The 17044-nt window shown below is 42.4% G+C and overlaps 1 protein-coding gene across 1 annotated transcript in view; it reads right to left on the minus strand.

Moving 5' to 3' along the window:
* The window catches only part of MBTPS2 (membrane bound transcription factor peptidase, site 2), a 106864-nt gene extending 89891 nt beyond the window's left edge, over positions 1-16973 (minus strand). The window contains exon 1 of the mRNA XM_065071400.1: positions 16584-16973. The gene's annotated coding sequence lies outside the window, so the exon portion shown is untranslated. The remainder of the gene's footprint in view (positions 1-16583) is intronic.
* Positions 16974-17044: the final 71 nt, after the last annotated feature.

Here is a 17044-nt window from a genome sequence, read left to right on the forward strand (position 1 = left end):
TTCCTGCCAGCATGGAAGTGATAAAAAGAGGAGAAAACACAATCCCTTGAGCCAAAAGCATGTTGAAGGCGAGATGAGTCAGGGCCTCAGCTTTCATTATATTTTATTCAATTTAAAAATACTAATTTCAGAGAACTGCAGAAAGGTAAAGCGTCATTCTTCCCACCCCTTTCACAGTTAGGAAACTTCATATTGGAAATTCTAGGGGATGGGGAGACCTGAGACCACATCCCAGTCATCACATCTGGATGTGTAAGTGTAAGAACACTACTCTATCCCTGACATAGGAGCGTGCTGCTTTTGCCAGATTTCAACTCCTTGTTACAAAGTGGAGGGGCACCACCAGTGGCCATCAAAACATCTTAATGGTGGTAAGGGGCTAGGCAAAGGCAAACAATATATTTTCTCAGCTTCATTTTTTATTTTAAAGGAAATTTCAAAATATATTCTGGACTGTCTAGAGGCTGACAGCTATGGAGCGTGGGGATCAACGAGGACCCCAAGTTAGGTCTTAGCACTACAAGGAAGCTTTACTAAAGCATAAAATTAGCAACTAAACAGTAGTTGCATCTCAGCTAGCAAACTGTTAACAACTGGTCTGAACCATCATGTGCTAGTGATGTTGCTTTCAAAGTCTCATTAAAGGGTCTAACTATAGGGCATGAACAGACTAGTGAAAGATGCCCCAAGCAACTCTGCAGTCTGTTACTTCCAGCATGGAAAATGTTGCCTGCAAATGCTAGATTTAGGCACAAATGTAGGGAGAGACTGAGTGAAGGAAGAACACAGAAATATGTAACAACAGATCATGCTAAAATCATGCCTATTTCATCTGGTTATGTGCCAGACTTTGTCAGTATGAGCCCAACTCACTAACAGCTCTGATGTATTAACACCTCACTAATGAGATGATACATGATCACCACTCAGCAGTGAAGCCAGAGGAATGGTTGCAGCAAAATAAATAGTTATCACAACTGAACCACAGAGAGATAAACCCCTCTCCATCCCACAATCCCTAACCTGCTGAATGAGGAACACATGAAGTAAAGCAAAGTACCTGAATTTCAATGTCATCCCTATGCTCTGGTCTCCGCATAGGGCTGGTGTGTGTGACCATGAATCAAAAGGACAGTATAATGCTGGTGTCACTAAGCTCTGTGCATGTGAAGTGGAGGAAAAGTTTACTTTCTCAACTCCCTACCCAGTTCTCTGCACTGTAGTTTTTTGTTGTCCCAGTGCTGAAATAGAGACTTCTTCAATCTAAGTGAACATGTTTTTCTGAGAAACTGCACAACAATGTGGTGAGTTCTTGTTCTGCTAGAAAAACAGAAATAGTTATTGTGCTGTGCCCACGGCAAAGGGTTTAGTCTAATCAGACACCAAGATGCCAGCACATTTGGTGAGAGACTTTTAATCATCAACTGCTGAACAAAAACACACTCTAATGATTTCTCTGATCATCTGCACAGAAAAATTCAAACATGTTTAACTTAGAGATAATGATAAAGGTAGAAATAAAATAATAATTACTGTTACCAGAAAGCTTTTGCTGAGTTTGAGTGTATTTCAATTGACGACTCTGCTTTAATCACTTCCAATTAAAGGATTATAATGCTTCTGCATTTCTAAGACAAACAATGTTACTTGCCTTAAAACTCTGGAGACTTGGCTTTATGTATAACTCGAATTATAGAACTAAACCGACAGTTTTGCATTTTCTCTGATGGTGTAGGTTATTATTCTTAGTAGTAAAAGGAAGACCTCACTGTACTACTTTTTACTTATTGTACTACCAAAACATCTGTAGCTACATGCAACTGTGTTTATAGATGTGAATTCCCAAAATCAAACTCTTGAGCTGCAATTCATTGAGTTCAGTGGCATCTTACCAGGACCGTGCTCAGTGCAATCACAAAGGTGATAAAGATAGCAATTTTATTTATCTCTTGTTCCATGCTGTCTGTAAATTACTTATGGGAAGATGTAATAAAAATCCATCACTTTGGCCATTTTTTGTTATAAAAAATTGATGTTGAGAGAAGAGAATCAGAGAAGGCTGTCCAAGGAAAGTAGCTGTATTTTTCTTGGCAATAGCTTCAGGGTCAAAATGTTGAAATAATTTTCTTTTGCCCTTGTGACAAAGTCCTGGTTTCCCTAATGTTGGCACATTTAATTTGAATTATTTTTTGCTTTATAAGTGGGGCAGATTAAGTAACGTGTTTGGCAAAAAAAAAAATAATAAAATCTTGTATTTAGTATACAAGCTGCTTAGTACTACTGGTGCATGAATAATTACAAAGGAAATTCCCCCTAATACCAGTTTTTCAGCTCTTAAAAAGTATTGCAGCTTTGCTCCTTACTTTATGCCCCTAGATGAAACAATTCTCTAGAGACAAAAAACTAAGGGTTGGTTATAAGATCAGTCAAATTTGGTAAAACTCAATTTTCCTGAGTCTTTGGAAGGAGTCTAAAGACATTTATAAAATAAACACATGTGTTCATATGTTATTCTCTCTTCCCATTACATTATTTTGCACTAAATATGAAGTGGATGTTTTCAAAGATACTGTACAGAAAACTGGTGACTAGTTGCATGTGCCATATCAAAGTGACAATGTTCTGGCCCTGATACTAATTGTGGGTTTCTCATGCACCAGTGGCTGATAAATCTTGTCTGCTAACTAATTACATTTTATTTTGTCTGGATGTTGTACTGTGAAAAGTGATCTAATCCTTTGCTGTATTTTTAGTGAAAGTGGAATTCTGTTTGTCTTTCTTACAGATGTTATGTTCTTAGTAAATGGTTTTTACAGGTTCTGCAGTAGTTTCTATTGAGAGCGTTCTTCATCTAAAACAGTGGTTCTTCATCTTCATTTAATGCTTATGGCTTTCATAGCTGATAATTTGCAGGATCAGAATGGGTCTTAACAGATCTTCCTTCTAGCAGGAAACTGATAATGCAAATCCTGACCTGACCAAAAATGCAGAAGTCATCATATAGCTGAACCGAACTTTGTAATGACACAGCACACAGTATTTTCTGTCCCTAGCAAGTAGGTGTTGACCATATGGTCCCCCTGTACTTGGCACTGGTGAGGCTGCACATCGTGTCCTGTGTTCAGTTTTGGGCCCCTCACTACAGCAAAGTCATTGAGGTGCTGGAGAAAGTTCAGAGAAGGGCAACGAAGCTGGTGAGGGGCCTGGAGCACAAGTCTGATGAGGAGCAGCTGAGGGAACTGGGGCTGTTCAGCCTGGAGAAAAGGAGGCTGAGGGGAGACCTGATCGCTCTCTACAACTACCTGAAAGGGGGTTGTAGCATGGAGGGGGTTGGTCTCTTCTACCAAGTAGCAAGTGGAAATGGCCTCAAGTTGTGCCAGGGGAGATTCAGATTGGATATTAGGAAAAAATTGCTCACAGAAAGGGTTGTCAAGTATTGGAACAGTATGCCCAGGAAAGTGGTTGAGTCACCATCCTGGGAGGTGTTTAAAAGATGCGTAGATGTGGTGCTTAGGGACACGGTTTAATGGTGGACTTGGCAGTGTTATGTTAATGATTGGATCTGATGATCTTAAATGTCTTTTTCAACCTAAATGATTCTGTGATTCTATGATTTTGTTTGGACACAAGGAGCAGGATTCACATGTTTGCTTGGACACAAGGAGGATCCATATGAGTAGATGGACTCATTGAGTGCAGTGGGAGAACACAAGAGTCTTCAACTCCTAGACACTGAGAAGGGGAAGGTAGGAGTCACAGGCAGAAGGTGTCATAGGTGGCATTGTCATTTTGTCTTCAAGAAACAAGGCAGGGAACAAAAGTGATTCCAGGGCTACCAAGATCCCTGCTGCCATTTCAGTCCTTTTCTCCTGCTCAAGTTTTCTAACAGGCAACTCAGCAGGGACACTGGATCAGGTTCAGCAGGCTGGAGAACGGTACATACTGGGTGGGTACATGACAGATGAATGGTTAGAGGAAGGCCAAAGTCTTAAAGAGACATCTCAAGGACCTTTGGATCCTTACTGTTATTGAACTCAGGAAACTACCTTGCTCCCTGCTCCCCACCAGCAGTTCAGGTGTGTGCTGAGGTACTGATATGGAGATTCAGGGTGAGTAAAAGCAGAAGCTGAGGCATTGAATGATTAGGGCTCTATTTCTCAGTGTTGCCCTCGCAGATACTGCCAAGGCTGGCTCTGACCTGGTATCTGTACCTAGAACTGGGAAGGTCAGGAGAATACCCAGATTCATGCTTTCCTACACAAACCAGGAGAGGAGCACGAATTCCTAACTTTACTGCACAGTAAAGTGGCAAATGCGCACACATACAAAATCAAATAAAGCACTCTGTCCTGTGAAACACATAGTGTCCTTGTCCTCCCTCTTTCCATGACAGCCACATGTCACTGGAGCTGGGGTATGGTTTATCAGCCCTCTCACTTTCACAATGTTCTCAGCGCTTCTCACATACTTCCTGCATGCACATCCGTGTGCTCATCCTCCATTTTTATTGCTGGAGGTTAGTGAGGATAAATGAAAGCCTCCAATGCCACTTTCTATGGCCAGTTTAGATCTCTCAGATAATCTCCCGTGAGGTCACTCACCTCTTCTAAATGTCATGCATGCATGTGATCTGAAAGCCTTCACAGGCTGTCCTCAGGCCTGAATGACATCCCAGTGACTCAGGTACTAATATCTCCAAATGAGGCCATGTCTTAATTCCCTGCTTTGACTGTTTCTCCAATAAAATGCTGCTGCCAATCCTCACATTGAGAGCTAGCAAACGGGGCAGTGCGAGGGTGGAGTTTTGTGAAGATCAGGAAAATTATACTGAAAATGGCACTACACAGTTGAAAAAAATCAGTCAGCATCAAATTAATATAGTTGTTGTGACATAAATGGAACATCTGGGCTTTTCCCTGGCCCTTGAGAAGAGAGGAATGCGCTCTGCCTATGCCCCATGTCTGGCAAGGCAAGTGAAAGCTGCATATGCCACAGTCATGACGATGACCTAAAACCAAGGGCTGGGTCATATTCTGGTGCATCCGTGTCACTGAAAGCAAGCTGGTTTGCACCAGAGTAACTTTCACTTGCAGCCTTGGAGAAAAGGAGGAAAGAGAGACACTTGGAAGAGTGTAAGCTGCAAGGGAGGAAAAAAGATGAACAGCATCCTTCACCCTGTGGGAAGGTGAATTTCGTTTCCTGAATTGGTATTCCATGTATAAAGAGCCCATGACTCACCAGTGCTCAACTGGAGAATGGCCTTAGTAGATCGTGGGCTCTGGAGGAGCCTGGGGAAGAGTGTGATTCAGAAAAGAATCAGATGGGACTGAAGCCTCCCAAACCCCATCCTACTCAGGTGGCAGCAGGCCAAGGCAGCAGAGAGGGAGGACCAGTGACTTCCTTTTCCCTCTTCCTCCCTCCAGTGACAGCCAGACTCTGTCAGCTTGGTCTCTCCCATGGTCGACCCCATCCAGCCTTCTCAGTTGGAGCTTCCTGCCCTGCTGTCCTGCAGGGAGCTACTCACATCCACGGAGAAGCAGCCAGAATGTCCAGGATTTCTAGTCCTTCTTCACAAAACCCTCAGAGAGCTTCTTTAGTTTGGCTGTGTTTTCCACTGCAGAGTCATTTGGGCCTGCTTGAGCAGTAAGTGAACCATCATGTTGGGGAAGGGATTTTGCATTCCAAGATGACATGGTTATTTCAGGAAATGCACATGTATGTTGATGCAGAGGTATTATTCCACCAGAAATTGTCTTGTTGTGTCCCAGCATTCACACTGGTGTTGCATTGCAAATCTTTACCAAAAGTAGCTTCCAGCTCTGAAAGTGGGCCTCTCGCCTGCACCTGTATGAACTTGGTGCAGGACAGAATGAATTCCACAGAAGAACATGGCTGTTGTGACATTTTAACTTATTGATTATTTTGGCTTACTGATATTTTACATGCTTTGCTCCTTCTCTTCAAACAAACAAACAAACAAACAACAACAACCACCAAAGGAAGGGCACATCCAGAAACACAAATTCCTAATATCCTAATATCCAGAATAAGAACTATTTCTACCCTTTAAATTTCAAATAATATAGAAAATGACCTACTTTGTTTCTGTGAGGCAGCGTAGAAGAAAATGAAATAACTCTGATGTTGGTAGTAGTGGAGTTCATTTCTGTACAACATCAGTCAGTTATCAAAAATGTGTTCTTTATGGATTGATCTGAGTGGAAGTGCTCAAGTTGTGACATCCCCAGGGAACAGCTTTTTAAACAGTAGTGTTTTTGGGCACTGATCTTCCAGTGTCTCTTTCTGTGAGGAGAGTCATTAGTTTCAGGCAGACACTTTGCATGGCCTTTGTCCTGTACACTTTCAGCTTACTGACAGGCTCGGTAAAATTTCCAGACACAGCAATTATGATGTCTCCAAAGCATCACACATCAGCATGCAATCCAAGCTTTTTCCTGTATAAGGCTTTTGTTTTTCAGCAAAGCACCTCTATTTAGAAAATCACTTATGTGAATCACCAAGGCCTGATAAGTCACATGCCTCATAGTTCAGAAGACTTTGTGATGGAGAGCTTATCTTGAGCAGAAGAACATGGGGTACAGCCCTCAGAGGGATTCAGAAGACCATCTAATCCATCTCCTTGCTTCCAAGCCCAAGCAGCTATACCTGCCGAATTCCAGGCAGATTTGTAGGGAACATATTATTTACAGCACACTTTGAAGATCCGCCCATGATGGTAACCTTACAACCTCCCTAGGCAACCTATCCTAGCATTTTGTTATCTTTACTGTTAGAAATTTTCTCCTTTAAATAGGTGATATTATTGGCCTGTATAAATGTAATGTATATGGGTGATATTACATGTGACATTTGTGCAGGAAACATACAACACTGAGTAGAGCAATCAAATTATAAAATGATGTCAATCCTATCAGTTTCCATCCTAGGGGTGTTAAAACAAGACTTGTATTTCCCAAGGCTTGATTAACCTGTGTGCAAAGGCATCTTAAGTGAGGGCCTTGGTCTCTTGTGATTCTTCTAGCTCAGATGACAAAAATGAGTCTTAAAAGAAAGTGAACTCGTTCTTGCTGAACTCAAGCAAGAGCTAAACGATCCCAGTCAGGAAAAGAACTGGTAGCTCCCAGTTATATAAAGCTTCACCTTCACTAATGCCTATACAGACCAAAGCCAAAACAAGGCAGAAAAGGAAGAGAAGACATGACTAGAAATTTACAAGTCAAACTCCAAACCACTGCACCAGGCAGAGGGTGTAGCTCAGAACACAGTTGTCTTCACAGGCAAGTAGTTCAGATGAGTACGAAGGCAATTGGTGTTATTAGAAATTATGCAATTGAAATGAAAAGAGTTAGCATGAAATAATTAGTGCACAAAGTTTGATAAAACCTTCCCCAATGATTCTCCTGGTTGAGATTTTTGGTAATGATGAAATGAAAGGTAGGTATAAAAAGTAACTGCCAGAAAGCATTTCTTGCCTGAATAGTCTTAAGAACTTGAGATGAGGCCGGTAGCTAAAATGAGTTAAAGCTTTTGTGGAGCTACAGATTACTACATATGGTGGACTACATAGTGGACATAGAAGGGCTATTATGTTTTTGGAAAACCTAGACTTATTTTTTTTTCTTAATTCAAACTTTTACCACTAATACCAATCCCAAGAAACACATTTTCTCTCTCCTCCATCCAGATTTATTATATGAGAAAGTAATTCTTACATCCAAGCAGACGATTAGCATCTAACACATCAACCCTCTTCAAACGGATAAGCAGAATGAAGGCATCTATTACCATCACTGAATGCATAAGCTTTTAAAAATAACATGCTGAAGTGGGCCAAGAGGAGAAGAACCTTACCCCTCCATCCTTACACATAAGTCCCATAGTGATGCCTGCTTTTATGGCACTGCAGGCTTGTACAGGAAGCCAATATTAAATAGTTTAAGGTTGAATAGCTTGGCTCCCCTTGGAGGTGGCATCTGTGACCTTTAGAAGACTGTGCGAATCAGAAGCTGGTAAATATTTGTTTCTCAGAGAAACCCAGACAACTAAGAGCAACAAGTTTTATTGACAGCAGGGACTTACAGCAGTGGTCTCATGGGAGGGGAGTTGACAGCACTTTTGGAGTGTTTCTAAAGTGCTTATCACACAGAACCCTGTCCTGAATCAACTCGGACAGTTTCATGTCACCTTGATAACAGAATTGCTGTCACTAGGAAGGACATTGTCATGAGCAGCAATGACCATTATATTTTTTAGATGCCTGAAGGCACCCTGACCTGTAACCGTTCTTTCTGCCTATGAAAATTTCCTAAACACTTTTGTTCCTGAAGTCTTTGCGATCTCTGTTTATTCTCTCATTTGATCTTTTTAGTTGAGAATTTCAATGTATGGTAAACTATGAATGGCCTATAGGAACTGAAGTTCTCTGCAGTGCCTCTTTTCTGGAGGTTGTGGTAGTGTGTTGTAGTTCTGGAGGCTGTGGAAATGTGGTATTTCTCCAGTAACTCTTTTCCAAAAACCTGAGGAAGTCCCTACCCACCTATCTGAAAAAAAAAAAAAAAAAAAAAAAATTAAAAAAAAAATCATTTTTTTTATCATTTAATGAAAACATTTCCAGAGGGTGAGACAGTAGGAGACAATCCTGCAAGCCTATCTGTTTCTGAAGTAACCCAAGTGAAATCAACAATAGTGACAGCAAGGGCAGCCATGCAACACTGATGGCTGAAGACTTTGCTCTCTCAAGAGTCAATGAAGGCTGCCGCATGGGAGCATCTGAGCAGTGATTACTGCTGCTCTTTCCCTGCCTTGCTCACTAGGGCCTGCTAACCTCATACAGACTGCTGCTCTGTTAACAGGTTAAAAATAATATGCGATATGTAGAAACTCATCAGGCTCTCTTCTGTAGCAGATGAGGGTCTCAACTGTAAAGGCTCTGATCTTTAATGCAACCTTTATTGCAATAGGACCATTGGGAACTGAATATGACCCTGGCATGTAAGGCTAAAAAATGAAGCTAAGACAGATGCTTTGGCCCACAAAGCTTCTCTATGCTCAGAATGTTGCATTTCTGCTTGTACCAGAGTTGATGGCAATATTCCTATTGGCTTCAAAGGAATCAAAATCAGCCCCTACTTCCATACAACTCTGTAAATGTTAAACTGAAAAATATTTATTAGATCAAAAAACTCATTTGAAGAAAATTGCAAAATATAAACCCCTGCAGAAAATCTGTCAGACTTTTAACAGCTGTTTTGTTTTGTTAAAGGCAAGTAAACTCACTTGGGGAAAAAAAGAACAGGTGATTTTTATGGTGATTGCTTTCATTTTCTTATTTTTTTATTTCTACTTATAGCCTCTTAACCATAGTCAGGAGGAGTAGTAATATCAGAGTGTGCAGTTTGTTTGCAAAGATAGCTTGTTATTTTACATCTACAGCTTGTTATTTTGTGTGTTAGTGATGTTGGGAAGTATGGGAGAATATACTTAATTAAATCTATCTTTTTAAAAGCTTTCACTTAGCTAGTGTAATGGAAGTGCTGTACTAGCAGTGTACAGTAGCTCCTTACATAGTGATGGGCAGGAAGTCTGCCTCAGGACTAGTTTGTGAAGTTAATACATTAATTTTGACTTTTTTTTACAAGGGCTGTAAGCACATTCATATATTTCTGTGAGATAAATGGTGAGAGATTATCTACTCCTCTACATATAGAAACCTGCTTACCTTTTTAAGTCAGGATTTCTCTGACCAGATTTGTGATTTCCATTGTGCAAATTAAGTAAATTTTCTTTGCAGTAACTTGCTTGTTGGACCATAGTTCAGCAAAGAGGAAGACTGGAAGAGGCCAGAAGGTAGGAAAGCTGTGCTTGTATCCTGTCAAGATCATAGAATGTTTTGAGTTGGAAGGGACCTTCAGAGGTCATCTAGTCCAACCCCCTGCCATGAGCAGGGACATCTTCAACTAGATCAGGTTGTTAGGAGCTCCATCCAGCCTGGCCTGGAATGCTTCCAGGTATGGGGTATCTACCACCTCTCTGGGCAACCTGTTCCAGTATTTTACCACTCCCACTGTAAAAAATTTCTTCCTCATGTCTAGTCTGAATCTCACTTTGTCCTGTCGTAACACACCCTTCCAAGATAACCAACCTTGGCCTAAACTACTGTATTACTATCATTGCACTACCTCTAGAAAGTACTAGCACTGTCATTACTTGTAAGTTTAAAGAATTTAAAGCATGTACATTCATTTTTAATCTCCTGTTCAATGGTAGGATATAAAATTTACAGCATTGTATGGTAGCTCCATATAACCACATTTCTCATTTAACTCCAGCTCTTATTCACATCCCTCCTTTTGAAGTGATCACTGTCAGGATAGGAGAAGGTTCCTAGACATCAGAGCTGCTTCTGCAAGCAGGAGAGGAGAATGCAACTGGACTAGTTTTGTGTGAGTGAGGATTCTAGATTTTCTGGAAGATAACCTGCATCTAGATTTTCTGCATGATAACCTGTTGAAACATCTTCCCCACCCTCACCCCAAAAGAGCACTGTCTCTGTACTGCATGAGGAATTTTTCCAGTTTTTCCACTTGAGAGGGCATCTCAAGCTGACCCACATGTCTCAGAAGGACATGTACTTACCCTGAGTGCATCGCTTTGCACCTCAGCAAGACTGGAGCAGCCTGTCTATGGGCTGCTGACTTCTAATGTCAGACAAATGCCATGGTTCTCCTGAGAGACACCTAGTATCCCCGGGAGATGGGCCACCTGAGAGATCAACAGACAGATAAATCTTTGGAATATTGGAAGGTGGTTTGCTCTTAGCCATTTTGAATTTCATGTTTTCCCTCAAAGGCTTTCGTGGGTTTCAGGTCCATCTGCCTTATGCTTTTCTCGTTACTTGTCTACATTTTCTTTTTTTTTTTGGTGCGGCAGAAGAGCTAACATACAGCATCAACTTTTCCACTTCAGGCAAAATCCAAAGGTCCCTTAAAAACTCTGCGATTTTACCAAGAAAATGATGCTGCACTCTCGTGCCAGGTGCATATCACTGGGACTCAAACTATGGGCTATGTATGTTCACTTCCTTCAAGAGTCATTTCTGTCAATCCTTGATCTAGGCAGATGAGACCTAGATAAACTTGATGAAAAAAAAATCAGATCTCTACAGTCTTTCAAGCTGTTTTAAGCAGACTGTGTGTTTTGTCTGGGCAGGCAAACCCTTGAACTTCCACAAGGAAGTCAATATTTGCAGTGTCGCTGGCACAAGAACTCTGAATTAAAAACCAATAAAAATGAGCTCGTAGTACATTACTTCTTGGAGAGTGCCCTGAGGATGGGGGGTTTGGCCCACCACTGTCCACAGCTTACACACATGCCCAGTATGCATCCAGCTCCTACCAGGGGAAGAAGGGGAGATGACCAAAGCCATGGTGTGCAAGAATTCTGTCCTGGAGAGGAAAACTTGACATATGCAGTCCAGTTTCTATAACTACCCTAGAAATTTCTTCCAGGAGTGGTATTTAGAGACTGTGTCTAGTCTGGAGGGAGACATCTCTCCCTATTTGGTAAGGCCACCAGTACCTTACACTGCTATGGACTGGCTCTCAGCTCAGCCTGACAAATGATCAGTGAGGCTTGCTAGTCATGGACCATTCAGTAGCCCAAGATGCAGGTGCAATCCCTTCAGTCTCAGGCTAAGCCAGAGAGTTGCAGAACATGTAGGGACTGAGTCCAGAGTCACGGGGTAACATGAGAACAACAATGATGAAATAGTGTACAGATTCTAGGAACACATTTAGTGATCAATTGAGTGTGGACATCAGGTTCTCATTATCTCATAGAGAAACAGTGTTAAGAGCAGCTGATTACACTGTAACCTTTACTTTGCTAAGCAACAGCCTATATCTCAGAGAACATTTGCTTGGATGTGAATTAGGGAATGGAAGGGGATGGAAAATGTGAAAAGCACCTTGATTTTAGAGAGAGCTCTGCAGTCTGCAGCAAACTCTGTGAAGGTGCTTAGCTGTAGTTCATCTATACAATGTTCTAATAGAGGGAACTGTCATTTTTGTTTTCTCCTCTGTGATCCCAGAGCAGTGGTTGTTCCTGACATTTCTATCCCTGTAAAAACAAATCCCAGCTCTGGTTATAAATAAATGCCTTAAGGGACCATTGCAATATGGGGAGCCAGTCTCCATTTCCTTATAATTTTCTTAGACCTGAGGTGTGGATCCCAGTTATACTGGTTTTGTACATGTATCACTAGGAGCACAGAAAACAGATCAGGGAGGACTGGGCTATCTGCAGCAGGAGCTGCTGGGCATATCCAACCACAGACAGAAGGGCAAGTCCCAGCTCTCCTGCCATTAGTGGTCATGCAGCCTGAAACTGCAGCTTTTGACAGTAGACGCTCACAAAAAGATAAAGTTTGGGAACCCAGTTCAACAAACCACAAAGTCTCAGGCAGGCAGGTGGGCTTCATGGGGGTCAGAAAAGTTCATTTTATAGCCAGGGTTCCTGCACATATGCAGAAGTGACCTGTGAGCAGAGCAGCTTCAGCTCTCTCTGTGTGAAGTCAGCAGCCACCATGGTCTCTGAGCAGCTTTGAATTGGATGCAGAGCAAAGGTCCCATGGGCAGCGATCACAGGTCCCTCTCTACCCCAGCTACAGGATGGGCAGCGCTGGCTGCCCAGAGGGCAAAAAGCAAGGTCTCGATGCAGAGCATCTCCAGTGCCACCAGACCATCACAGGAGCAGACAGATCCAAAGCAGCAGGTGAAAACTGTCCTCTGCTCTGAAGAGCTGTGAAGGCCATTAGTACATCTGCTCTTGTTAAAATACACATTCACCTTCATTATCCCGCAGCTGTGTTGCCTGACTCATCCCACTGCAGTTGCTCTGAAATGGGAACCCAAGTTAAAACTTTCCGACTTGGTTTTTATTAACTGAGGAAGCTCACATCTAACCCACCAAGAGAGCAATGAAAACCATAATGACATTGGTCTGCCTGGGAGGAGAACAAAAGGGAACCTGAAAAAAAGGATAGAGGAAACAAATGAGGCACAGGCTGATTGAAGGACCATTATAATATTTCACGTTGCCTTTCACGGTTTGACACAAGATGCTTTCTCGCATCCGTGTAGCTGATGCTCGCATAACCCAACTGAGACATGGCACCCTCAACCCAGGTGTGCCAACAGTATTGCCTCCTTTCTTCCTCTTTTTCCACAAAACCACAGAAAACTGCCACATAGCCATGGCTGTGCAGACATGGCCTTGCAGGAGGCTTCGGCTGAGGCTTCGCTGACTGCTGACCACACCGAACCTCTCCTTCTCCCCAGTGGAAGGCAGAGGATTGCACTCAGACAAAGCTTCTTGCCAGCATCATCCCTGAACACAGATGCCTCCTAGGTGGCAGGCGAATGGATACAGCGTGCCGAGGGCTGGCACATTCCTTCAAGGGGCCAGGGAATGAGCTGCCCTGTGCTGCTTTCCTGCTCCCCCAGCTCACAGCGGGGCAAAGTGTCCTGTGGGCATCTCCATCTCCTTCACACACAGACTGTGCTTAAAGCCAAGTGAGTCCCCAGCCTCCCCCAGCAAAAATGGAAACCTCACAGTCTCAACCCACCTCATCCAAGCTGATAACTTTCTCCTGCACTTTTATACACAGACATGATCTCACCATACATTGCTTTTAGCTGCAAGAAAATTTCTCCCTCTTGCTGTTTTAAAGACTCCCTTCCCAAGCTAAACATCCTTTGCTTTAAATAGGCAGGGTGACCCAAATACTGTTGTGGATGGCTTTTGAAGGATGAAGTACAGACTCTGTTCTAATGATTTTTACAAGACAACTTAAATCAATACGAACTTTCTGATTAGTGGTTTCTAGAAAACCTACATGCTACATTATCCCCATTACATTCAGCATTTGGCTTCCTTTTGCTATATTTGTTCATGTGGGAGATTATCAAGCATCTGAAGTGTTTATTGTCCTCTGGACTGCACTGATTTCTTCTGGAATGAAGTGTAGCTTAGAAATTCTCCGCTGTGGATTTTTGTAATGAATATTTTACAGTAAGCCACTTGTTACTAATGAGCATATTTTTACTTGTACAACTCATTTTATAACCTTTACTCTTAAAAAATAATTGGGAAAATTTACAATGGTGATTGAAGTGTTTATTAACCAATGCCCTACTTGTAAGATTACACTGAACACAGCATTGCAATTCAGGCCATTTTTCAGCTTTATATAGGCAAAAAAAATAACTGCAAGTATGGAAGCCTACATTTTTCACAGCATCCTCCTGAATATTCGTTTTATATTGCAGACTATCTAGTATATCAATGATTTCAACAGAAAATATACTGAAATAAAAATCTCATTTAAAGTCTTCATGATGCACATGATTAAAAAGGTATTATCTATTCCCAGCAAATCACATATCACTGAAACACTAATGTTTCCCTAATTTTAAGCACCACGTAGTGAGTCACACATTGGATCTGATCTTCCAAATTACAGCTGAGAAAAATAAGATCATGGCTTGACTGCATCCCATCTAGTGCTAGGTATATTCCTGAGATTCATAACCTAGCTGTTCAGGCACTGCCTGCTCTCTTGCTAATGGACATTAAATATTCCTCCAAAGGTGACAAAGACCCTAGCTCCATCTGGAGATAATTTGTCTGTTGACAAAAGAGGGTACTGGCTGAGTAGGCTCCCTAGTTAGACAAAGCTAACTGCCTAAAAGCAGAGCCAGGAGAAACCTCATTTTGACAAGTATATGTCTATATATTATTATTATTTTCCAGAGCAAGGAACTGGAAAAGATTTGGCTTTATTTCAACTTTAAGTGGAAGAAAAGACGTCTCCAGGCAAATAAATAGCTTTATAAGGATAATGATTCTTACTATTTCTATTTGCCAGCTTGCCATGAAGATGAAGTAGGTCTGAGAGGGAACTGCACAGCAAACCAGCATATAATTAGAGGACCTGCTTATCTGGCTCTGGTATTAAATCAGTTCAGCTAAATCAGTACTGGGTCCTGTGGCAACACACTGTAGTCAACTGGCAACTGAGCCGCATGAACTGCTGTCAGTGCGCAGAATTCATTGGGAGAGCAACTGGTGTGCAACCAGTTGGGTTAATGCTGCATCTCTCTGGGCACAGGAACATTCAGACTGAGCCTCATTTGGCCTCTCTGACGTTACAGGGCTTGCGGTTGGTGCTGTGCTGGTACTACACAAGTGCCAGCAAAACTGGCACAAACCTGACACTGCCAGGCCTGGCCTTGCTGAGGGAGGGAAAAAGCCGTGTTGCCTTTGCTGAGGAGTGCATTGCTTAATGTGGGGAGTGTGATTTTTCTGCTGCTGATAATACCCATCATTGCCAAAGACACATCTCTGACTCTTTTCTGGTATATCTGGATCTGGGGGAAATAGGATTTCATTAATTATATGTTCTCAGTCCCAGCTTCTATGGCTTACCATCATACACAAAACACTTTACCAGTGCTGGGGGACTGCTGGCCATGCCTCAATGACAGAAGATCAGTCTAGTTTCTGTGTGTCAGGTGGGTGTCACATGCCAAATGTGTCTCTTGATGGTTGATCCCCAACCAGTGGCTTGCTCCTGGCCTCTGCTATACTCTGGCTTGGCATTACGTCTGCCTGGGGAGCCACACAGTGCAGGAGGATGAGGACCTAATCTGGGCTGCAGAGACCTCTCTGCTGTTTTATTTTGGATTTTTTCGATTTCCTCCATTCCCCTTGCTTATGTCAGAACAGCTGCAGAAAAGCTCCTCAAACTCACCCCTGCACTGAAGGCTCAGCCTCCCTGCTCCCCTGTGCTCAGTGCTTGGTCTCGTGGGGAAAGTGCGGTGTTGTAGTACCCGGCTTGCTGTTCCAAAACAGTCAAGGTTTATGTACACTTCATGTTATTGAAACCTGGTACCTTATGGCTTTAAACTGGGGAAAACAGTACCTTTAGGAGGAACAACTTTTAAGGCCTGGTCTCCCATCACCAGCACACCTGAATGTCAAGGGGTTACAGAGATGCCTGGTCTCCGGTCTGTGCAGAACAGGAAAAGCATCAGACCAGGAGTTTCAGCTCAATGGCAGAACAAACGACATCTGAAATATTTAGAGTTGCCCCGACGTGGACATAAGCAAAACCACTGGAAAAGAGAAACAAGGCTTCCCTTTCCTCCATCCTCCTCACTGCCTGTACATGTTATTTTGCTAGCAAGGGGGAAGATTTTTTAGCAAGATTTGTGGTCTATAATGTCAGGACAGAAAGCTGGTTCAAGCAGGAAATAAATTTTCAGAACTATACAGCAACAAAGAACAATGTTTTTGAAGTCCTTCCCCACAAACAGAGCAGAGCATGCGTAGGTATCAGTCTACATATCAAAACAGTGTAAACGCACTGGAAGAGTTGCTCAGCATGCACGATCCGTATTAGGATCCAGTCAGTTCCCAAACACCCCTCAATTACAGGGGTGAGCTGGAATTTTATGACATCACATAAATAATTACAAACAAATACAGTAAAAAGGCTTTACCTTGGGCTTGAGCAAAAAGGTGAAATTTTTCAGTCCTGCGGGAACCTCTTCTGGCCCCAAGTCTGCTGGCTCATGATGCAGCAAAGTGGTCTGGCATTTATCAACCCTGTCAAGGTTTGAAAATCCTGAGCATGTTTGACCTAGAAAGAAAGGTGTCAGGAGGAGATTCCTGAAGACCTCCACCCACTTATGCAGGGGAAATAAAAAAAGAAAAAAAAAAAAGCAAGCTTTAAGAGGTCAGGATGTGTAGCCTGCCCAAAGCTACTATTCCTGGTAGAAATTGGATCCTGAAGGGCTCAGGTGAAAATCAGGGATAATCCCTTTGTACGTGCTTCTAATTGGGACAAAGTGAAAGTGAGAAAACTGAGCGAGTCAGCTCCAGCCCATTCTCAGGGGCTCTGGGTTTGTTCTCAGCTGGTAACCAAGAGTGCAATTATGTAAAACCTCCTCTATAAACAGAT

The sequence above is a fragment of the Columba livia genome, chromosome 1 (genome assembly GCF_036013475.1).
Source record: "Columba livia isolate bColLiv1 breed racing homer chromosome 1, bColLiv1.pat.W.v2, whole genome shotgun sequence".
NCBI classification, from domain to species: domain Eukaryota; kingdom Metazoa; phylum Chordata; class Aves; order Columbiformes; family Columbidae; genus Columba; species Columba livia.